This window comes from Camelus dromedarius, chromosome 22 (assembly GCF_036321535.1).
Source record: "Camelus dromedarius isolate mCamDro1 chromosome 22, mCamDro1.pat, whole genome shotgun sequence".
Lineage (NCBI taxonomy): Eukaryota > Metazoa > Chordata > Mammalia > Artiodactyla > Camelidae > Camelus > Camelus dromedarius.
Genome location: NC_087457.1, coordinates 26921824 through 26945367, shown reverse-complemented (window position 1 = coordinate 26945367; position 23544 = coordinate 26921824). Strand labels below are relative to the sequence as shown.

The window sequence follows — 23544 nt, the reverse complement described above, 5'->3', positions numbered from 1 at the left end:
ACCTCCCCCAACCTCCCAAAGAGAATGATGCTTCTCCACAAATAATTTATTTAAAGAAAATGGAACACCTGGAGCTCTGGAACCAGAAAGACCTGGATTCAAACCCTTCACTTTGCTACTTACATGTGTGTGAATTGAGACAACTTATTTCATTTCTCTGAGCCTCAGTCTCCTGATCCGTAAAATGGTGACAATAGTGACAATTCACCAACATTCACAAGGTGACTGCCAGGGTTGGGGACAACTATGCAAGTTGCAAATCACTAGGAGGCTCTCAATAAATGAGAGTTAACTATTTTTATTTTGTATTTTGTCTTTCAAACCCATGTTCCCAGGATGATGAGAAACTGCATTTTTTTCCTGCGGCTGGGTTGTTATCGTACACTGGCCAAAACGGGTGCCCTTTTCCAAAGTCCTTCTCCACCTGGAGTCTTCTAAAACTGGGGTTTGTGCCATCGGAAAAGGCTTGGCAGGCAGGCTTGGCTCGGCTGCACAAGCCACAGCAGTTTTGTGTGACTGTGTGTCCCCTGCCTTCAGATTAGGAGGATCAGGTGCCCGGGTCATCCACTGCGGTTCCTGTGGCCAAGGCTGGGAGCTGGAGCCAGAGTCAGTGTTTCTTGCCAAGTTTCCCCGGGTTCCTGCTTTGGGAGTAGGGCTGTCGATATTATCAGCATGAAGATTTCCATCAGCCTTAGCTGGAAGGAAAATTGTATTTCTAAGAGATGAAGAATAGATTAAAGACATTGTAAATGTGGAGTGCATTGCATCTGCCCTGCATCTTTTCATCTGTCCATCCACTCGCCCACCCATTCATCCTCCATCCATCTACCCACCCACTCATCCATCCATCCATCTATCCACTGGTTCCTTCCTGCACCAGGTATCTGTGTTGCGTTCCCATAATACGCACAAGCTAGTAAAAATGTGATTTTTTTTTCCCATTTAGAAGAACCTCTTTCTTGGAGTTCATTGACTCCAAGTGTACAAACGCTTGGTCCAGGGAGGGCCATAGGCTAGGGACAGATTGAGGGAGATGCAGCGAGGGGAGAGGGCCAGCTGAGGAAAAGGAAGAAATAAGCTGATGTGGGAAGATGTCCTGGAGTAAGTGGCATTTGAGTTTCGCCCAGGAAGTTGGGCAGGATTTGAATAAAATTCATTTTAGATGGTTTATTCCTTGCCGTTAGAGAAAGATCCCAGATTGGAATTCTTTTATCTGACTCCTTGATGTTTCCTTATTAAAGGTCCAGCTCATAGTATCAGACATCGTGAATAAACCTTCCTCATCTGAATGGAACGTCCTTTTATCCCAGTGTCCCAAGCATTTGACTGGACTGTTAAAGCAATCGTGACCCAGGCGTAATTCAAAATGTATTCTTGTAAAGTGGCAAAGTGAAGCTTTCTAACAGTTGCATGATCCTCACAATAAGGAATTAATGGCTTTCATGAGACTCCTACTTGAATCTTTAATAACAATGGAGGAAATCATGGTCTTGGAAGGAAAAAACAAACATGCTTCTTGACAAATTTAAAAACTTGTTATGGAAAAATAGAAGTGCTTTAGGAAATAAAAGTAGAAGTAAATCTTTAACAACCAAGGCCTTCATTTAATATTCAAGAGCTATTGCAAAATATGAGATGTACTGTTAATATGCCATTAATTTGAAGCTCAAAAGAACCAGAGAAGAATGGGCTTTGAATTCTAAGGATGTGTATTACAGCAATGTTTCTTAAATTTAAGGAATTTAAAGGGAAATAATTTTTTAGTCCTCTCAGAATTTGCTTGTGAATCCCAGTTTGAGAAAACAATGACAAGAAACTCAGTCTTTTTAAGAAAACACCAAGTGTAAATTGCCATTGTTAAGTTTTCTCTTTATAATTGCTAATTTAAAAAAATTATCACTAAGGCGAAAATACAAAATTTAAATCTGGCAGGTGCTTAGGCATCTGTGATTCCCAGTTTAAGGAATTTTATGTTTTAGAAAATTATAATGAGAGTAAATAGGATATCTAGTTGCCTGAGAAAGAGTCGCTGTTTTCTTTAATTATGTGATATACTGAAAAAAAATTAAATTTTAATTGGCTATCACCTGTGGTAAAGAGAAAATAGTAGAATCCAGGGACTCTATTTTTACTTATTGATTTATCATTTATATCCCACCTAATGTGCTTCTGTAAAGATTCGGAAGTTGGCAAAAACCATTATAAATGCTGCAAAACAACACTGTTGCAAGAATTTTTGGACTTACTGATTTATTTCTTTTCCACCAGCGTATGCACAAGTTTAAAATTTTGAAGATTACCCTAAAAGGTTGGTTTCTGCAACCATCTGTAATATCAAACACAGATCAAGCCAATGCTTTGCTTAAGTGACTAACGTGCATCGTCTAAATTATTAAAATGAAAAGTTACGTTGATGTATTTAGCATCTTTGCAACATGAACATGGCCGTGGTTGGGAAATAATATTCCCTTTTACCAGTCCATTCTGTGTGCTACAGCCTGTTTCTCTGATTTCCCTTAAAGGCAATGGCCATATGCTCTTCCTTTTTGAAAGCTTCTTCCTCTCCTAGTGTGTTTGGCCCTTCAGAGACCATCTTGCCACGGCCACTCAAAACACTCCTCTCTGACAACACACCCTCAAGTATTGTCCCTGTCCTTGGTCTAAGGTCCAGCTTTCAGCAAAATTCTCAGCTCTAATCTGTGGGGGGGGGGGGGGGGGTTGGGTTTTGTGGGGTTTTTTGGTTGTATTTTTTTGTATTCCTTGCAGCTGTCTCAGGTTAGAATTTCTGCACCTACCCTCAACCCAAAGAACCCCAGCCCTGGCCTCCCAGTGTGTCTAGAACTTCATAATGTCTCATTAACGTTTGTCAAGGTCAGTGAATGAAGGGGGATAAGGACTCAGGACCTGAAATGGACTGGGAGACATGTGTGATTATTTGGAAAGGCTTTGTAGAGCCACATAAAAGAAGAGGCAGTCTGCTTCCTCGCAACAAAGTTTAGATTGATCATTTTTGTTTATTTTTTATTTTATGGCCTCATTCCCTCATAAAGGGACTCTGGGGTTACTAGAACAAAGACTACAGCCCAAAATGTGTTTGGGAAAAATGATTCTAATTTTACTGAAGCTGAGAGATCTCTGGAGAACAGCTGCCTCCCAGACTCCAGGGCCCTCCCCTTGCTGCCGGACTTGGGGGCGCCAGCTTCACTCATCTCCAGGTTCTGAAGTCAAGAGAACCCAAGGGCTCACTTGCCTTGGGTGTCCCACAAGTTTCTGGCTCAGCCCTGAATTTCTGCAAACAGTAGGCCTTGGTAGCCACTGTAAGCACCGGAATTAATTAATTCATCCTTTCGTCATCACAAATGTTCATTCGTCTGTTCGTTCAACAAATTGAGCCCCGCACAGGGCACTGTACTGGGGTGGGAACTGAGCCAGGTCAAACATAGCTCTAGCCACTGGGGTTCAGTGCACCGAGTGTAAGGAGGAGGAATGGCAGATGCTCTGGGAGCTCAGAAGAGCAGCTCCTAACCCAGACCCGGAGGTCAGGAACGAGCTTCCGGGGAAAGATGAAACTGAAGTGAAGGGTCTCGGCAAGAACAAAGATGGAGGAGGGTATCCAGGCAGAGGAAACAGCGGTCTGGAGGCAGAGAGGCCAGAAGCCCCAGGGTGTGCTGATGGCTCTCCAGCCGGGATCATCTTGGATCATCATCAGCCCAAGAATCTCCACAGTCAAAACCGTGCCCCAGCAAGGAAGCAGCCTCCCATCTGGGGCCACTCAACTGAGCATCTCTGGGTTCAGTTACATCTTCCTCTGTGGGGGCCTCCGGGCTCAGCCAGTGGACTGGCTCCTGTTTGGGTGGAAGGCTCTTCTTTGCTGGAGAAGAGGTGATGCATCGGACGCACTAGGGCCTGAACCTCCGCCCACATATGAGGTGGGATTTTCTCTTTCTGCAAGTGGGGAGAAGCAGAGACAGAGCCGAGCTCCCAGGCCCTGTGTGGTTTCCCAGAGTACCCCCCAGGGCCAACAGAACTCCATTTTAATCCATGCTTTCATAAAAACCAGACTTGTCACTCTCACCCCAACCACCTTCTGGAAAGGTGAGAGATAGAGTTTTCAGGTCCAGATTAATGTAAAGAATTCTTGGAATCTACCTTCAGGGACAAAATCTACCTTGCATATGTGGTGGAAGCCTCCGGAGAAGTCACTTATGTTAGTGGAGAGGGTGTAGCTCAGTGGTAGAGCATCTGCTTAGCATGCACGAGGTCCTGGGCTCAATCTCCAGTACCTCCATCAAAACAATAATAATAAAATAAAATAGTAAATAAACAAATCTAATTACCACCCCCCCCCCAAAAAAAAACAACAAAAACGATGTCTTAAAAAAAAAGTCCTTAATGTTAAAGAGAAGTGACAACTGGGCACTGGTGGGGCTGCCTCCCAGGTGACCTCTTCATTATTCCCTGGGCGCAGCTTGCAATAGCCTTTTCTGCTGGGAACCCTACACGGACCCACGGCCATCTGGCCAGAAGCCACGCTGATGGATTTCAAACCCCCAGCAATGACAGAAATGTCACTTAAAACAATCTCCCATCTATTAAGCCAGTGCAATTTTTTTTCTTTAAAGAATAAAGCACAATGCTGGCAGGACTTTAAGGAAATAAGCACATTCGTACATTGCTGGTGGCTCTTTATAGTGGCTCCTCTTTCTTGAGAAAAATCGGACAATATGTAACAAGAGCGAAGAACTCTTTGACCCAGTAATTCCGCTTTGGGGGATATGCTACAAGAAAGTAACTCCAGAGGGAAAAACCTAATATGTACAAATACATACATGGAAGCTACAGTTCAACACAGTATGAAACTGGAAACCGGCCAGATACATACAACAGGGGAAACGGCTAAGCCAATGATGCGGTGACATGAAATACACTACGGCCATGAACAAGGAGAGGTGCCTGGACCCGGCCAGCGCGGTCAGACCTGGATATTTAAGCCATGGTAGAATGTAAAGCGGCCTGCCCCTGCTGAGGGTAACTGTATTTTTTGAAGTAAGTATTCTATGACTATTACAAGATAATCTAAAAGGAAAGATGTTTCATTAAATGTTCATTGGGTGGTTTCTTTGAAGAACGGCTCAAGTCCATCACTGGCAAAGTACATTTTTTAAAAGTAGATGTACATGTCTCTCTTTAGAAGATAAACAACCCCAACATGGGATCAAGGGACCCCCACAGCCCCGGCCTGGGATCGCCGTGTCAGGACACTGGGTGGCTACTTTTGATGTTGCTTTGTCTCTGACCTGGGCCTCGTTCTTGCACACCTGCCTCAGACAAAATACACGCATCTCTTTTCTCCAAGCACCTCGGAGGGCATCCCAATGCAAAGGAAGCCTCTTGTCTCATTTCTGCTTTTCGGGGTGCCCAGCAGGAACTAACAAGGGTGGGGACTGAAATTTCTCAGTTTGATTGAGAACGCCAAGATGTCCTCCCCTCCTCCGGGACGGCTGGTCTGTCGGGGCTGGCATCCGCTGTGCCGAAACGCAAAGAAGTTACACACAGGCAAGCGGATGAGCAACAACCTAGTATTTAGGATTTTTAGGGCCTAACAAGTAAGAAGCTTATGGGCACCAATCCTAGTGCAAACTGGGGAGTTCAGAAAACAGCCACAACCAGTTGTCTTTTCTTCAACATATTACGATTAGATTCCAATCCAAAGACTATGGTTTTGGTAACAGCTTTATTAAGATATAACTCACATGCCATGCAATTCACCCATTTAAAGTGTAAGATTAATAGAGTCACAGTTGTGCAGTCACCACCACGATCAATTTTAAAACACCTTCATCACCCTGAAAAGGAACCTCATACCCTTTAGCCTTTACCTCCTAGGCCCCCCAGCATCCTGGGTCACATCTGCATTTGAAACACAGAGCCGAATATGCAGAATATGAGGAGATAGCCATGCCTGTCACCACAGAACCAAACAGAGCCTACTGCACGGGGGTGACCACTGCCCCCCAGGGTGCATCACCCCCACTCCTCCCTAACATCTCTCCCCCACCCGGCTTTGTTCAGTGAGCCACCCTCCCCGAAGGCAGCGGTGTTCCCTGGAGTGGGCGGTGGGCAAGCCCACCGAGCTCTGCCCCAGGCAGGGTGGGCCTGTCTGGACTGAGCACAGTCCTACTCCTCCAGGTGATCGGGTCCAGAATGAACGGGGGACCCGATTCTGCCCAACAGGAACGGGCCTCTGGGAAACATTTCCTCTGCTTTAAAAGAGCCCCACAGGAAGAGACGGTCTCCCGTCTTCGTGCAGGTGTGACGCCTGAACCTGCCCCATAGTTCTGCCTCCAGCCTGCAGTGGGGGGCAACACTGAGGACCGCAGAGTGGAGCGATGGGAAGGCCCCGGGTACTTGGTGAAACCCACTGAGCCAGGGGCCCCAGGGCCGCTCTGCCTCCCAACTTCCTCCCGACTTCCTGTTAGAAGAAAACAAATTTGCTTCTTTTGTTTAAGCCAGCGTGAGTCAGGGATTTAGTTACATCCTAGTGGACATTAATGGAAAAGCCTGAGCTTAGAATTTATAACAAGGGGAACTGCTTTGTCCACCCAGCAACAGGGCTTGTACGTACACGGAGAGAGAGGGGGAGAAAGAGAGCTTTGGTTTCCCATCAAGATACTTCTTAATGGTTTTTTTCACTTGACTTTTTATTGGATAGGATTAAAATTTCAAACCGCCCGGCTTAACACCTGAGGTCTAGGGAAGTAAACGGATGAGAACAAGCAAGCGGATCAGCCACCATCAGTCCAGAGCTGCTGTATAAACCTACACTCACATCAGGAGCGTAGGAAAGCGGGTGGGGGTAGAGCTCAGTGGTAGAGTGTGTGCTTAGCATGCATGAGGTCCTGGGTTCAATCCTCAGTACCTCTATTAAAACAAAAAAAGGAGCGTTGGAGAATACCTATTTCCTGGCACCAGCTCTCATCAACCTCATTGGATAAATAAGGAAACCCAAAGATCTAGTGGTCCCAGGTTTTGCTACTACACAAATGCAAAGCTGTTCACTGTGAAAGTGAGGACAAACGAAATTAGCTTTCTGAGCAGTGATTAGAGCTTCCCAGAGTGGAAAAGCATCTTAGATGAGAAAAAAGCAGGTGGCACCTCCACTTCAGGGTTATCAGGAGCTTGTCTGAAATAGTTTGTAATGAATGGTTTAGGTCAATGAGAGGGTGATTCCAATTAAGGAATTTTCATAGAGAGGAGAAGGCAGCTGCCGGCTTGAGTAAGTGAATGGCCATTATTGTTTGAGATTAAAGCAGCAAACCCTTCAAATAAAGAATGCATTGTTTGGAAGACCTGATTAAGAACACGTCTGAAAACAGACATCAGCATATATGGGAGGGTTGTTCTAACTCTAGAGTTTGTGATTTACACCATGGCATTGAGCTTATCTTGAGTGAGTTATGATATTTCCTGGGTCTCAGCCATGAGATCTCTCATCAAGCTGACCTCATTGAGATAAAATAACCGGAGTTCAGGGTTCGTCATCGTCATCTATCTGGGCATACCCAGGAAAAATAATTAACGAGCCACTGGGTAATGCTTAGATAAAATCTCATTTGGAGGCCCTTGTGGTGAGACTGTGGGGACTGAATGGTGGTGACTGAATTCCATAACCTGTCCTGAAATCTCAGAACCATTCTCTGCCATTCAAAACACAATTCTGCCTAAGACTGAAATACATCCGTTGTAAAGTCACTTCGTGTTTCAAGTGAAATCATGAGCAGGTCTGAACCATGCGGCGCTGGGTGAGAACAGAAAAGAGCTGTGACAAAAGAGGTCTGCGTCAGAGCCACTACGGGACCTCAGAGGGCTTTTCAAAACCCCAAGGAAGCAAATTGTTCATCCACAAATCCAAGTCCTGCAGACAGGAAAATGAACGTGTATCCAAGACCTAGAAGAAACCGAGCTGTGGGAAAGAGAAGATGCTTAAATGAAAGCTGAAAGTAAACCCCACCATTTGGATGGACTTGGAGGCTAAGTGAAGTCAGTCAGACAGAGAAAGACAAACACTGTATGATATCACTTATATGTGGGATCTAAAAAATACAACAAACTGGTGCATATTACAAAAAAAGAAGCAGACTCGCAAATATGGAGGACAAACTAGTGGTGACCAGTGGAGACAGGGAAGCGGGGAGGGGCAATATAGGTGTTGGGGTGTGAGAGGTACAAACTATAAAATAAGAGACAAGGACATATGATATAACATGGGAATAGAGCCAATTAAAAAAGAACAGAAGGAAAAAGAAAACCCGCCATTGCAGAGACCACCTCCATCCTCAGATGACGCTACCCTGAGTTCACCGTGACCATGGCTTTCTCTACGTGTGTCTAACCCTCACCTCTCCAGTACCCAAGTCTTTGTACCCTCCTGGTCCTCCCTCCCTCACTCTCTTTGTGCCTCCTTCCTTTACCTATCTCCTCCCTCCTCTCTTTCTGTTTACCTTCCGCAGGCAGGCAGACGTTCACCAAGGACCTACGAAGCCCCGAGCACTGTTCCGGGGGCTGAGGCACTACAAAGGTCCAAAGGACGCTGTCTGCAGGTCTGCCCCTCTGCCCTTTCCCAGAGGTCATGTCCAACAGCCATCCTCTCAGGGCAATCCAGAGGAGAGTCCTGCTGGAGCCCTGTGGCCACCCCAGCTGCCTCCTGGGTTGGTTCCGGCCACTCGGCAGCATCACCCCTCCCTCCACGCCCACCTGAATCTGACTGGTGGGCCATCCCAGCCCGGAAGGGGTAGACACAGAGCCACTGATGATTTGTGGCCGGGACACCAGTGCATGTGGAAAGGATCTGCAGCAGTTTCTGTCTGAAGAGATGTCTGGGCTGGAGGGAGGGGGCATTTTTTAATAAGATATTAATGTTCTTCTAAGATATTAATAAGCAGTAATTAGGGCCAGTGGGGCTTATTATTTATAGCTTAAGACACTTAAGATGTAGGTGGAATAACCTACACTTACTCCTATCATCTATAATTATTCACCCCAGAAAGGGACAAACTGGCAGGATGTCCAAGGAGCAAGAAGACGAAATGCAGCGCCTCCCGCCCCGCCCCCTCCCACCCCTCCCCCTCCCGCCCCACAGGCGCCCAAGGAGGCGCCAGGGGCTACTCTCAGGGTCTGACAGTAGCACTCCAGCTGCCCCGCCTCTCCTCCACTCTCAAGACATAGCGTCAAGAACGATATATTGTTTATCCATCACTCAGCCCAGCGTGGTATTTAAAAATATGGGCTCAGGAGTCCGACTGGCCCAGTGCGAATCCTGACCCCACGGCTGACTGGCTGTATGACTTGGGAATGTTGCCCAAACATCTGTGCCTTGGCTTCTTCTCCTGTCAAATGAGTCTGTTCCTAGTCCCCACCCCGTAAGGCTGTTGGAAGGACTGAAGAAGATAAGACACGGAAAAGGCTTAAGACTAGTGCCTGGTACACTAGGAAGAAATACATGTTGTTGTTTATTAGCCAAGAAATGTTTATCAGACACCTGCTGTGTTTCAGCACCAGGGAAATGGCCCCTTCCCTCAGCCCACTGGAAAGTGGGCCAGAAGATGACCGGTGCAGCCGGTGGTGCCAAGGGGGCAGAGCAGATGGCCATCCCAGTCAGTCTGGGGCAGAGGACGAAACTCGAGAGAGACTTTCCAGAGGGAATGACCTGTACACCGGGCTCCTAGTGACAAATGAGATTTCACTCGGTGGAGGAAGATGGTGACAGGAGAGGGGAGAAAACTCCAGAGAACAAGAGACACTTGCTGGTGGTTCTGCAAGGTTAGAGCAGATCACTGAAGGCTCCCGGTGGCAGAAAGGACCCAGTCAAACCACAAAGGGTCTTTTCTGCCATCCTAAGGGATTTGAGCTTTATCCTAAAAGCCAAGGGGAGGCCCTGAAGGAATTTAAACAAACTGACCCCCGAAGGGTTATCAAACTAGCCTTCTACCATCCACCCTAATCTTCACAGTGTAGCTGAAAGAAAACTTTATTTTTTCCCTTTTGTCGTCTCAAAAGCATTTGTAGTTACACTCGTCTGGGTCTTGAATGGTGGCCGATTTTTCCTGCAGCAACAGTTATGATTTCTATAGGCAACTAGCTAGATAATAAATGCATGCTCCTGCGAGATTTTTCCCCCCATTTCTCCTCTCATTTTGTGCAATCATTTCCTAAAAGGGCCAGCCAATTCTGTTTCTTCAGCAGAGGTCCCTGATGTGGATGAACCCATGGCGGGGCCTTTGGCAGCATTGAGGGCAAACCACTTGGTTGAGCTGTCAAGTCAGTGCAGGGATAATCAGCAGATTTATTTGAGGAAATGTATTTATGGTGCTAAATGGCTGTTCTAAATGGGGCCATTATCTGGCCTCTTCGCGGGCTCTGTAAACGTCCATCCAGAACGTGGCTACCCAGCAGAAGTCCATCACGCTTCCCGGACATGACTTTGAGGCAATATTTATGCCACTTCCAGTCAATGCACACACATGTGCTTGGGTAATTTCAGTCATGTTTCTTGAACGCTTAGGCACAAACTCAATGTCAGATGCTTTAATAAACGTTTTGAGGGCAATCCAAGGCAGAAAGAGAGGGCAGAGCAGAGATTCGCTGAATAGTCAATGGAGTCTAGGGGTTGAAATGCAACTCTAAATTATTCACAGCTTGGAATAAACCGAGAAGAAATCATAACTCTACATCCTGGGGCCACTTTAAAGGACCCCATGTTTCTTCTGGACCTGGGGGCATCCTCTCCACTGGAATTCAAAGAGAAAAGGCCTAGCTGGGTGGGGAACTTGCAGGGAACCATCTGCAAGGACCAAGAGGCTGAGCCCTCTCAGAACAAGCCCCTGAGGGCCTTGGGAGGCACCTCGTTCAAAAGGGAAACTCCCGGGGGAGGGTAGAGCTCAGGGGCAGAGTGCATGCCTAGCATGCAGGAGGTCCTGGGTTCAATCCCCAGTACCTCCATTAAAGATAAATAAATAAAAACTTAATTACTTCTCCCCCAAAATAAAATAAATAAATTTTTTAAATGGAAACTTTTGGGTTCCATGGTTCTACACCCCACCCCACAAATACACTGAGACATAGCTGCTTTGAGATTTTTTTTATGAAATGCTTCTGCCAAACCCCAAAATACCTTCTCCATATGTTCCTGTTTTGTTTCCCCACCTCAAAAGTTTGTACAACAGAAATGGGAACATTCTTAAAGAATTCTTAAAGAATACACCAGTTTTTATTTATTTAAAAAACGAGTTGTGTATGTGCAGGGGTAAGCTTGTGCATACAGAAACACAGGAATGACGCAAATGGCCATGAAGTTAGGTGCCTCTGACTGATCTGATATCTACGTTTTATGAGAAGGGAAAATTATTATTTACAAAATTACATGAGTACAGAATTTTCACATTCTGGGGGGAAAAGCATTACTCAGAGAAGGTGGTGCATCTGCTTGGGAAACATGCATGGGCCTTTTGGTCAGGAAGCTCAAGTCCTCTGCCTGGTCTCTATGGTTGGGCCTAGGCAGGGAGGGTGGGGAGGGAGGGAAATTGAGGTTGCCCTGCTGAATGAAGTCCGGGGAAGGCAGGCACTGTCCTCTGGCAGTTCTGGAGGGAAAAGGCCTTGTGGGCCTGGAGAATAAAAGGAGGAGCAGATACGGGAGAGAAGACAACATGACAGCAGACACTGAGGGACAGCCAGTGAGAAGGACCCCGTGGCCCGGGAGCAGGGGACTTAAGCCCTGTGATGTCTGATATACACAGTCAGCCCTCAGTGCCCAAGGGGGACTGGATCCAGGACCCCCACAGACACCAAAATCCATGGATAACCAAGTCCCTTAGATAAAATGATGTCTTATTTGCATATAACCACACACATCCTCCCATTTATTTTAAATTATCTCTAGTTTCCTTATAATACCTAATACAATGTAAACACTATGTAAATAGTTGTGAATACAATGTCGATACTATGTCAATAGTTGCTTTTTTGAAACTTTCTGGAATCTTTTTTTTTTTTAATATCTTCCATCTGCAGTTGGTTGAATCCACATATGTGGAAGCAGTGGATATGGAGGTCCGGCTGTGGCTGCAAGTCTGCCTTTTCTGAGCAGCGCTTTAAGAGTCTTTTCAGGCCCTAAGCATTCATCACAGTCCAGGGCTGTTGGTGCTTTGGGAAGTGAGAGAGAGGTCTGTTTGGGGTGGGCAGAGCGGTGTGGAAAAGGGGGAGCAGCCCTAGGAAGTGACACGATGGACGGATCACCCAGATTCCGTAAAAGCAGGGATTTGTACCAACAGGTGACTGTGGGGATCCAGCTGGTTGGTACCCATTTCTCGCAAATCTGGGGAAGTCATCAGAAATCTTGGTGAAGCCACGAACGTTTTATAGCCAGAGCTTGGCATAGGGCCTCAAGCAAGTTTGTTTGGATATTAAAGAAAAAGGATGATCTGCAGAAGACTGGAGGGTTAGCAGCATCCAGGCGGCCAACATTGGGTTACAGTTGTGCAGAATTACGTGTACGGGTCAGAGGGAGAGGCCCCCTTGCGAGTCATCATTTCCAGATCCGCTGTCTGAGTCTTCCCTGGGCACCAAGTCAACCTATGGCCTGTGATGCTTTTTCTTTCTTTGGCTTTTTAAAATGCCTTTTCAGGTTTTTTGTTTGCTACAAAGGGGAGAATGTGTCTAGTAGACCACAATTCCTTCTTTTTAATTCCTTCAGTTAATGATGTGCGAGTTTCTTGTGCTCTCTAATTGAAGCCATTTTTCCTGCTTTCACAAGTGCAACACATAATTGCCCCAGATATGGAGAAAGGCCAAATGGGAACGAACAAGCACATTGTTTTCAAAGTGCAAGTGATTTTATTGGCTTTTCACACTATAGAAGGAATTTTTTAAAGAATTTTTTAAAAATCAGACAATACAGAACCCTGAAGAAGAAAGTAAAAAGACCTGATTTCCTATTACATAGCTTTTTTTATTTTACAAAAATTTCATAATAGATGGTGCACAGTGTGCAATTGGCTTCATTTCTCATTAGCTCTATATTATGATTATCTTTCTATGTTAATAAATAATGGGGGGGTATAACTCAGTGGTAGAGTGCTGTGCTTAGCATGCATGAGGTCCTGGGTTCAATCCCCACCACCTCCATTAAAAAATAAAGAAAGAAAGAGCATCATTTTGAATGGCTGCATCGTATTCTGTTGGATAGAATCCCTGCATTTACTTAACCAGACTCTCATTTTTAGATATTTTGGAAGCCACAAAGACATAAAAGACTTTTACCAACATTTTTGCACACTTGTCTGATTGTTTCCTGGAGCTACAACTACCTGGGGAGGTAGTTATTAATTCATTAATACATGTATTGAATGTTTACTGATGCACATCTCTATTGGCACTGGGAACACAGCAAGGATCTAGATGAACAAGGTCCCTCCTTCCGAGTGGTTAGTCTGCTAGAAAACTTACACATTAAACAAGGAATTCAAATAAAGTGCAAAGAGTGTTCTCATAGTGTTTTCATTCAAAGGAAGTGCACTTTTTTTTTAGGTGAAGGTACTGGGGATTGAACTCAGGACCCCGTGTATGCTAAGCATGTGCTCTATCTACTCCCCCAAGCTACATCTTAGCTAATTGTTCCCGTGGAAACTGTGTGTTAACGCACCCTCCCCTAGTAGGTTTGCAAGCACCTGTGTCGTCACTTCCACAGGCAACCCCATGAACTACGTTCTTTTTCATCTTTGCCAATCCCAAAGGTCAAAATTGCTTCTCATGACCGTGTTCCTAGCAATTCATTATGTAAATAGGTTTCTGGTTACTTTTCTGTTGTCCTGTCCATTTGTTAAGACACTTAGCAACCCTACCTTCCTGTGTGCACAGTTCCAGAAGCTAATTGCTCAATTTCCCAAAGATCTGCTGAAATTTTGTACCTCGAGCAAATTGTTCAGAAACTGAAGTTGGTCCCCAACCTCCCTGACTTCCCTGTGCTCTGTGACCTGCAACCTCCGTGTTTCTTTCCATCCACGCAGCAGCTGCTCTCAGCCCTACTTCCCCTGAGTAATTCCTACCACTGCGGCTGGGAGCTCGGAGGAGGACATCTCATTTACACATACTTGTTCTTGATTCTTTGTATACAAAACGCATCCATGCAGAAGGCTTTGGGTGGATGGAAGGAGGGAATGAAAAAGATAAGAGACTTTTAAGTAATGATCCAGTCTGGAAGGACCTGGGGAAGTTGGTGACTCCCCCAGCGTGCTTATTTAAGCATCTCTTGGGCTACAGGCACGTCCATCGTGTGTGTTCCGTAAGTCAATATGAGAAATACAGTGCCATGCATTCACTCAGCTAATAGTTACTGCGCTCCTCTGAGCCGGGCCTCCGGGTCTGAGGAGGGAATGTGTGTGTATCATTATATGAATATCACACATTATCACACATTTCAGCTATTGTTACATGGGGGGACCTGCAGACTTGGAGAGTCATCTTCCAGGAGGTGGGGTTGGCAGGTCCCACCAAAAGGTGAGCAGTTCACTGTCTGGATCTTCAGGGTCTCCATGGTGACTCCCTCACGTGGAAAACCAGATCTGAGTGGCAGAGCATACAGGGAGCCTGGCTTCCCTCAGTAACGAGGAAGATACAGCTCCGGGGTGACCTGAATTAAGGTGCACCCATCCTGCAAGGGCAGCCCCAGTGTCTGTGAAGCTGCAGCCGCCTAGGGAGTGAGACCCTCACCGTGGCAGGATCAGACATCTGCCTTTGGGAAATCTGCCTTTAGCATACCACTGAGATTTTCTGGAGCACGCAGGTGGACCCTTTGTCAATGCCCCTTCAAAAATGCTGGCTTGTCTCCTTTGTACTAAGAGACACTGAGAAAAGGAACTTCTGTGCATGCTCAGGCTAGACTTTTCTTTTTGAGGGATGGACCCTGACCCCAGTGACGATTAGCAGAAGAATCAAAGCCACGTGACTACAGGGGATTTTATCTTTCTCTGCACAATAATATTCTGCTGCTCTCTCTCCTTCTCTTCTGCCTCCCCCTTCTTTTTTGATCTCCTCCAACCCCTTCCTAACCCATAGTTCAGTGACGAGCTGAGAAATGGCCAGACCTCTCAGACCCTATCAAGGAACTATGCAGAGCATAGGCCCATAGAAGCTGGACACTGCCACCAAAGGGAACCATCCTCTGACAGTGAAGAGAGGGGCCCATGACTGTTGTTTTTACCACAGCTCTTCCAGAATTTTCACACTTCAATAGGCGCATAATATCAGCCTTTGATTTAATTATAGTAGAGCTTTGTTCTTTCGATGCAAGAAATCCTTAGTGATAGGGCCCAGTGAGAAAATATAGAGGTTGTTCTTAGCAGCCCTGATAACTGGAACCCGGAGCCACATCTGAAGGGCAGTGTCTCCAGTTTTTAATTAATTTCAATACAGTTCCTGTGTTATTGTATTTTCTCTGTGTTTTCGTAAATGAATTTTTCACGGATGATTGGGTTATTTGTCTTTTGGCTCTGACGGGAAAGATTTGGGTCTTTGTCTGCCCAGGAACCACACAGCACGCCCGAGCCTGAAGGAGATCACTGCAAAGATGAACCCGGCCCTGGGCAAGTGGTTTGTAATGGCCCTGCTGATGGACGGGCCGCACGCAACCTGCCACTCAGACCAGCGCTGGGCCTAAGGAGCTGGGACAGATCAACCCGACTTTGTCGTCAGAGCTGGAAACAAATTGTTGGGATTCAGAAAAAGACTGCATCGCATGAGAGTTACTGTAGCTTGGCCATCCTCATTATTGGTTTATGGGCTTTTTAATTTTAGACTTTAAAAACATTCCCACTGTTATCTCCTCCAAGGACACACACAGAAGGATAAAGTTACACAACCAGCAAGCTGACAGCAGCCAGCCAGAGATCCAGCTCCCGAAATTGTTTAAAACCAATTTACTGTCACTTTCTCGTGGATCAAAACCAAAGTAAGTATGCATATTCCTTGCTCTCTGTCCCCAAAGGTCAGAATACACATCAGAGAAGGGAGGCCGGCGGGATAATTGCAGTTTGGGACTGAAACTGGGTCTACAGTACAGCAAAAAGGAGAGTGAAGTCCTCCTTAAAACTCTGCTCATTGACAGCTGAGGGCTAGAGGTTGGAATCCTCACCCAGGGTACCAGAGAATAATAAAGACAGAAAACAGGGAGTCAGAGGCCCTGGTCGGAAGCAACACTGGATCTCACTAGCTATGCAAGCTGCAAAAAAAAGAGGAATGGAAGGCAGAGCAGGACTGGATGGCTCACCATCCAGCCCAGGCATTTTTATTGGGTCCACCTGTGTGCTAAAAATTGTTTTAAGCATTGTGATGCAGCTGTGAGCCACAGAGACAGAGGCCTGCTTGCTTGGTCATGTTGGTGACACTGAGAAATGAACAGACAAGGTACCAGTGTGATAACCACGGTGGGAGGAGAAATTCAGGATGCCTTGGCCCCCAACACTCATTGAGGGGTCTGGACAGACTTCCAGGAGCGAGTTGTCCAGGCTGAAGCCTAAAAGCTGAATGGGGGCGGTCAGGCGTTGGCAGGTAAAGTGCGCCAGGAGCAGAGGGTGGACTGTGGGTGCCCAGACCCCGAATCCACAGTGCCGATGGGCGGATGTTTTTATTTCAGGTTTTTACTCAATAAAATCTGTTAACCCATGAAACCATCAAATGTGTCAGGGTAGAATCAAATTACACACTTTGTAGATATTATTGAAGATTTAGGGAATGTTTACCCTTTTTGAGACTTGGCATTTTCCCATAACCACAGGGGTTGAACGAGCCCTGCAAATGGGCCAGGCATGAATAAGAAGGAAATAGAGCTGGGTGAAATCTGTGAGAATTGGAATTTTCTTCTTTATGAACTGGTTCTTTACATTTGCTTTAAAAAATTGATATCCTCTGGCGGATGTCTCTAGGAGAGAAAGCGAAGGCTATTTCTGACCAAGAATTCTTCTACTTTAAAAGTGCTGGCCACGCTTAGATGGTGAGACTTGAGATAAGAAATTGTCTAGGTAAATGGATTGGTTCAATAGAAGGAAAACTAATCAGGCGTCTGGAGCGCTCAGATCTACCGTCAGCTCCAAGCAGGTCTGCAAGGAAGATACCCCTGGCTCCTGTGAAGATGGAGCAGGAGGGGAGAGGGAGGACCAGAGGTTCTGAATGCTTTGGGGCTTTTAAGAACTGTGAGATCCTTGAGTAGTGAACATTTCAGAAATAAGGTAGACCCAATAAAAGAACTGTGAGAGGACAAATGATGGAAGGGAGGCCATGGAGGAGATGGAGCTAAAAAGCCCAAGGAGAAGAATTAGAAAGAAAAATACAGCCAGAGAAAATGAGGGAAAGGGTGTGATGGAATATGTAGGGTTTTAGCTGCTCTTCAGTCACCAATGACTCCACTATAAGAAAATAAAACAGAATCCATTCAGAATACAAATCAGCTAGCAGACCCCCCAAGAAAGGTATTTCACAGCTGATTTCAATGTTTTGTTCTGATTTTGGTTTTGGTGAATAGTTTTAATACAAGACTCAGAAGAATGTATTTATTAATAAAATAGTTCTGATGGTTTCCATCCCACCACCAATGGTGGAAGAGAAACCACCACTAATACCAGAAAACACTTTGGGGAAATGCTGAAAATTGCACGACTCTGGACGAATGATGGCTCTCCGACACCTGGAGGTGCTGGTGCGGCTGTGTTGGTGATGGGGGTGGGCGTGGTGGGGTGTGCGTGGTGTGCTGAGGGTTCTGACACCAACTAAGATTCTAATCACTGATTATTCCAATGCAAGGGGGCAGGGCTGGGGGGTTTCTACACCACCGAGTCACTTCTCAATTCTCAGATACCAGCTGGGTATCCTAGGATTCAACTCAGTTCTGGCACTCTCTGCCCGGGGATAGCAGCAGATCCCACAGGTTAAGGGCTCAACCCTACAAGACTGCCCGCCCAACTCCCGCCCAGTCCAGACACTAGTCACAAGTCAAGGAGTTTATTCAAGGAGTTTGTCCAGTTTCATCTAAATTGCTGAATCTGTTGGCATCAGGTTGTTCTTAATATTCCCTGTTATTCTTTTAATGTTTGTAGGATCCACAGTGATAACCCATTTCATTACTGATACTGGTGACTTCTGTTCATCGACGTTGTAGTATCTATCAGTACTTCACTTATTTTTATTGCTGAATAATATTTCATTGTGTGGATATTATACCATATTTTATCCATTCATCAGTTGCTGGGCATTTGAACTGTTAACATTTTTGGCTCTTATAAATAATGATTCCATAAACATTTGTGTACAAGTTCCTGTGTGGACTCCTCTAGCTTCTAAATTGGTTGGCTACTTTGATCCCAACAGGCCTTCCCAGTTACTACCCACGTTCAGGGCCTCATTGCTGTGTAATTAAGTGAGGCAATTCCCCTGATTCATGTCCCTGAAAGGTAAGCGGATCACGGAGCCTGAGCTGGATTAAGCCCTAGGGTGAAATCTTGAGATGCCCCGACACCTGGACACTCAGGCAGCCTGAACTTGGAGTCACCAAGCTGCTGCAGGAGGTGCAGAAAAAGCCACAGCAGGTGCATAATTTTAGGACTCGGTTGAGAACCTTTGCTGAAGAATTCTTGTGCAATATGTGATTTGTCAATTAGTGTTAATGAATGCACGTACTGTTAAGCAGGATTATTTGCCTCTTGGATTGGTCTGTTCGTATGCACACTCTTGTATTCCCTGGAAATCCTTAGGAGTAGTTTGTTATATTCCAGAGGAAGATTTCATCCCTTGGGATCCATTTCCTCTTCTTCAATTTGTATATAACGCCAAGGACAAAATGACAATAATTTCTTTTTCTTTCACGTTTTTTATCGTTTACCTTACCCAGAGCCACCCCTTCTGAAGTCTGTAAAGTTTCCTGGTGTTAAATGAGAATCTGGTAAGTTCTTTTCATTTTTAATTTTCCTTTTAAAGGGCTTGTGGGTGAAATTATTGAAAGAACTTTATATCCAATAATAGACGGGGTCTTGAATTGACTTAGCAAGTAGAGAAAGGAAGGAGCAGAAAGAGGTTAACTGTGTGTGAATTTATAGATGTTTTGGTGTCTGGGGTCTATGTAAATAATATATTACCTCACTGTAAATATTAACTCTGCTAGAGTCTAGGTCTTTAAACACAAATTACCAGGAGCTCCAGGGAATAAAGGGACCCTCTGTTCTTAATGATCTTTTTAACACCAGCTCCAGGTACTAAGGACCCTGCAGGGAATTCCTGGCATGTGTAGTCCTTAAAATGCTGGTTTCCAGTGTTGAGTAGTTCATAAAGGAACAAAGAAAAGGACTCTTCTCCACGTAAGATAAAAACAAAAAAACACTAGCAATTAATCCTTTAAAAACAATTTACAGTAATTGCTATTGGCCTGGAGACTCCAGGCTTTTAAACACTCAGCAATATTTTTTTAAGTAATGAAAGTGGAACTTTTGAGCAAGATTTTAAGTAGAGGCAAGGCTTGTCTGGGACACACGGTTCACATGTGTCCTTCCGCTCTGATTCGGACTCGGCCCGACTGGCTTATCTCTGCCAGCCTCCCTGAAAAAAACACAGCAGAAGCTCCCTCACCCCCCACCTCCGAGTCTCCGAGTCTCGAGTCTCCTTGCCTCATCCCTGCTTCTCCATCTTCCTCTCTTAACTTCTTTGAACCTCAGTTTTCTTTCTTCTAGATGAAAATCTTTTGAGGCTCCAACAAGATGTGTTGTAAAGTGTCTAGTATCTGAGAGGCGTACAATCTGCACTTGATAAATGAAAGCGACCCTTAAAATGTCCCAGCACATAAGACACTCAATAGACAATAAGCCAAGCGGGTGGAAGGGAACTTTTGGAGGTGACGGACATGTTCACAACACAGACTGGGGTGATGGTTTCATAGATGCGTGCCTGTCGCAAAACTCATCAAGCTGTACACATTAAAGGCCTGGTGCAACAGCATTCCTGACGAAAGCCATTCTTGATTTTCCCCCCGAAGGGCACACAGAAAAGCATTTTGTTGCATCAGACCTTCTCCTGGGATTGTCCACTCTGACTCTGCAGTCACAGAGGAGCGCCCAGAGTGAATTCTAAGAGGATGTGGCAATACCTCAGAAAAATAAACTCTGGGAACTCGGTGCCCTATAAAATACCCGCTTTTTCTCAGAGGCAGGGAAATGCAAATTTGGGTCCTCAGGAGGCTGGGCGTGTCCTTCATTCAGTTCATGAGTCATCAGTCACTACTGAGCACCTACAGTTAAGGGCCAGGCAGCGGGGTGAGCACGGGCAATTCCGCCGTGAGTCACCACAGTCTCCACACTTAACGCAGGGGCTTGGGGACACGCGGGGAGAGGGGTAGATGTAAGTTACAAGACTGTGGTACACACATTGTACACGGTATTGAAGGACATCTTTCCTCACCCTTCCTTCATCTGCTTTGTGACCCGGCTCCTGATCAGGTGCTGCCTCACGCAGCCGCACCGTCCCTGGCAGGTGCAGATTCTGACGACGGGTGAAGAAACAGGAAACCCGTTCTCTCCAGAGGGTCCCCAGCCACACTGCAGCTCTTTGCTGTTCATTTCTGAGAAGGACACGGTCTGCATAGGCTTCTGGTGGCCCCTCCTTCCCACGTGTCCCCAGGCTGCCTCCGGGAGAGGCCGTGGCGGGGAGGAAGGAACAGTCTCCCGGCCAATTCCGAGTCTCGACTATGTGCCAAGCCCCCGTGCTGGTGTTTTGGGGCACATTACCCTTTATGTTCACCCAGCCCCGTGAGGTAAGTATTAATACCCTCATTTTGTAAATGAGAATTTGAGATTTTATAAAATTTCCCAAGATCTCATCATTGAGAAGTTGCCGAGCCCACACTCAAAACCAAGTTGATTTGATTCATTAGAAACACCTTAGCCTGGGATGGCCTGTGATCCGAGACACAACATTGTAAACTATACTTCAATTTAAAAAAAAAGTAAATGAAATTAAAGACATTATACACTTTTCTTTTTCTACAAATATGTGAGCAATCTTCCTACTACCTTAAGAAATACGACCGATAAACTTTCAGAATCTCAAAAACCATTACAATCACCTTCTGGGGTGACACTCCCAGGAGGAGACCTGGAGGAGCCACTGATTTGAGGGGTCAGACAGGAGGGACGGTCCTGTCGGGCGGGTCCCCCCACTGTATGCTGCGACTGCGGCGACAAGCTTGCCTTGAGGTATCATTTTCCCAGAACCCGCGTGTTACACGCGTGCACGTGTTCCTGTACCCAGGGCGTCACACAGAACATTAGCGTTGTCCTTCACGGCTGGGTGGATTGTCTGAAACTTTTCCCCCAAAATGACCTCTAGCAAAGTCATTAAAATCAATTTAGATACCCTACCGTGGGTCTCTGTCACTCCAGCTTTGAGACAGGGGCACAGCCAAAATTTACTGACGCAAAGCCCGACCGATCACCTGGGAAAGGAAAAGAGGACACATAGCTTTCTTGTGTTGTTTGACACCCCTGGCTAATTAAGAAGGACATTGCCATTTGACTTCGGGGAAACTAAATGGGAGGGGAGGGGACTGTGTTTTAAGCAAGCCTGGCTGTTAAAGCACGGTCCTCCACTCCCTCTACTTTTTCTTTAAAACAAAGTGGACTTCCTTTGGCCAAATAATTGAGGAGAGTCAGACCAGGCAAGTCTCAGCCATGTGCAAACGTTACTGTCTCATGCATAAAAGTTGAACAAAATGAAAGTAGAATCTGCAAAGGAACCCGGGTCACCCAGATAGCAGCAGAAATGCAACTTTGCATTTCTGGGCAACGTGACGGCTTGTGACAATCGCAGTATGTGTTTTGTTTTAAAACTCACGGTGGCACGAATTCTCTATAAAGCTTCACTCCTTCCTTGGCCTTTTTCCTCAAGCTTCTGTATAGAAATCACTGAATGGAGTTTTAATGTCTTTTCTGTCCAACATCCATCCGGCCTGCATTTCCTTTCGGGGAGCAGCGTTTCCCCCAGGCTCACATCCGGTGCAGAACATGTGACCCAGGCCTGGCCACTCAGAGCACGGGATCCCTTCAGCCACAGTGATTGGTTCGAGGATGAACACATGACTCTGTTTAGTCCGAGCAGATTATGTCCCAAGGCTTATACAGATTTGAATGGGAGGTCTGGAGATGATGGGGCATTTTATTTATCAATAGATCAAAAGGTAGAAAGAGAGAAACCAAGTTCCGACCGTATTGCTTGAGCCAGGGATCGGGCAGATCGACCCCTGCATTTTTCAGTTTAAATGCACATTTCATCTTAAGTCAGTTTGAATGGGGTTTGCTATCACTTGTAACCAGGAGCTGATACTGTTATGATAAAGCATCTTACAGTAATGTGTCTGATAACCAGATCAAATATTCTATAATTATAGCTTTGGAAAAATGTATTTCAAAAGCAATGTAAATGCTATGTAAATAGTTGCCTGAACGTGGCAATTTCAAGTTTTGCTTTTTGGAATTTTCTGGAATTAAAAAAATATATTTCCTGTCTGTGACTGGTTGAATCTGGGGATGTGGAACCCATGCATGTGAAGGGCTGTGTCACCAAGCTCATTTGCAGGATGTGCTTCTTCCAATATGGAGACAGAGCAGAGTAAACAATACGGAACCTGGTGCCACTTTAAATCCATATCTAGAGAAATGGGGGCCCAGGTGGATTTGACATCTTTCAATAAAAATGGGATCTGAATGAGCCATTGAAACTCCCCCGTCCGTGCAAATGCTGGATTCCAGCTATTCAGCTTTCAACATTCAACAGTGTTTTTATGTCCTTTTTATAGCATCCCTTTCTGCAAGTCTGCAGTAGCATTTCATAGTGAAAATTACTGCCAGACAAAGGCCGTATGAAGCAACTTTATTATCACTTCTGTTTTCTAAGGGATCCTTTTAAACACAGCCCATGGCAGCATCAGTCTTTTTTTGTAGGGACGATAGTGTGGGCTCGTATCTAGGTAAGTAATTAGTATCACTCCCTGGTTTTTTCCTACAAGGCTTTTTCCTAAACAGCAGCCTTCTCTTTTATATATTTGCTGATTGTCATTTTTCCCCAGGTGTCTTACCTTACATTTATCTAAATTAAAACTCTTCTCATTTCCCTCACTTCCTCGCGCAGCTTGGAACCACAGCTCAGCCACAATTTCATCTTTTTTCTCTTCTCTCTTCCTCCCTCTCTTCCTTCCCTCCTTCCTTTCTTTCTCTCTGTCTTCTCCAGGTTAGTGGCATTAAATTGTTTTCCTTCTTCTCATTAGTAGATAAATGGCAGTAAGGTAAGGCTCCTGCCCTTAATATGGGAGAACCCAGAACCAGGAAACACGCTCTCTTGGTCCCTTTCATGGACACGTCGCATCTTAGTTTTTTATGTCCAAATGCATCACACTGCACATCTTCTCACCAACTTTTCGTGAACTAAATCTTGGCTGTTCACCCAGTCCAATAAACCTCCATT

The 23544-nt window shown here is 45.5% G+C and overlaps 1 long non-coding RNA gene across 1 annotated transcript; it reads right to left on the bottom strand.

Moving 5' to 3' along the window:
* Positions 1–371: 371 nt before the first annotated feature.
* Positions 372–22074, bottom strand: LOC116149255 (uncharacterized). The gene is made up of 3 exons (XR_004132877.2): positions 21919–22074; positions 21447–21520; positions 372–715 (listed from the first exon to the last, which is right to left on the bottom strand). It is a non-coding gene; the product is annotated as an uncharacterized LOC116149255 (long non-coding RNA).
* Positions 22075–23544: the final 1470 nt, after the last annotated feature.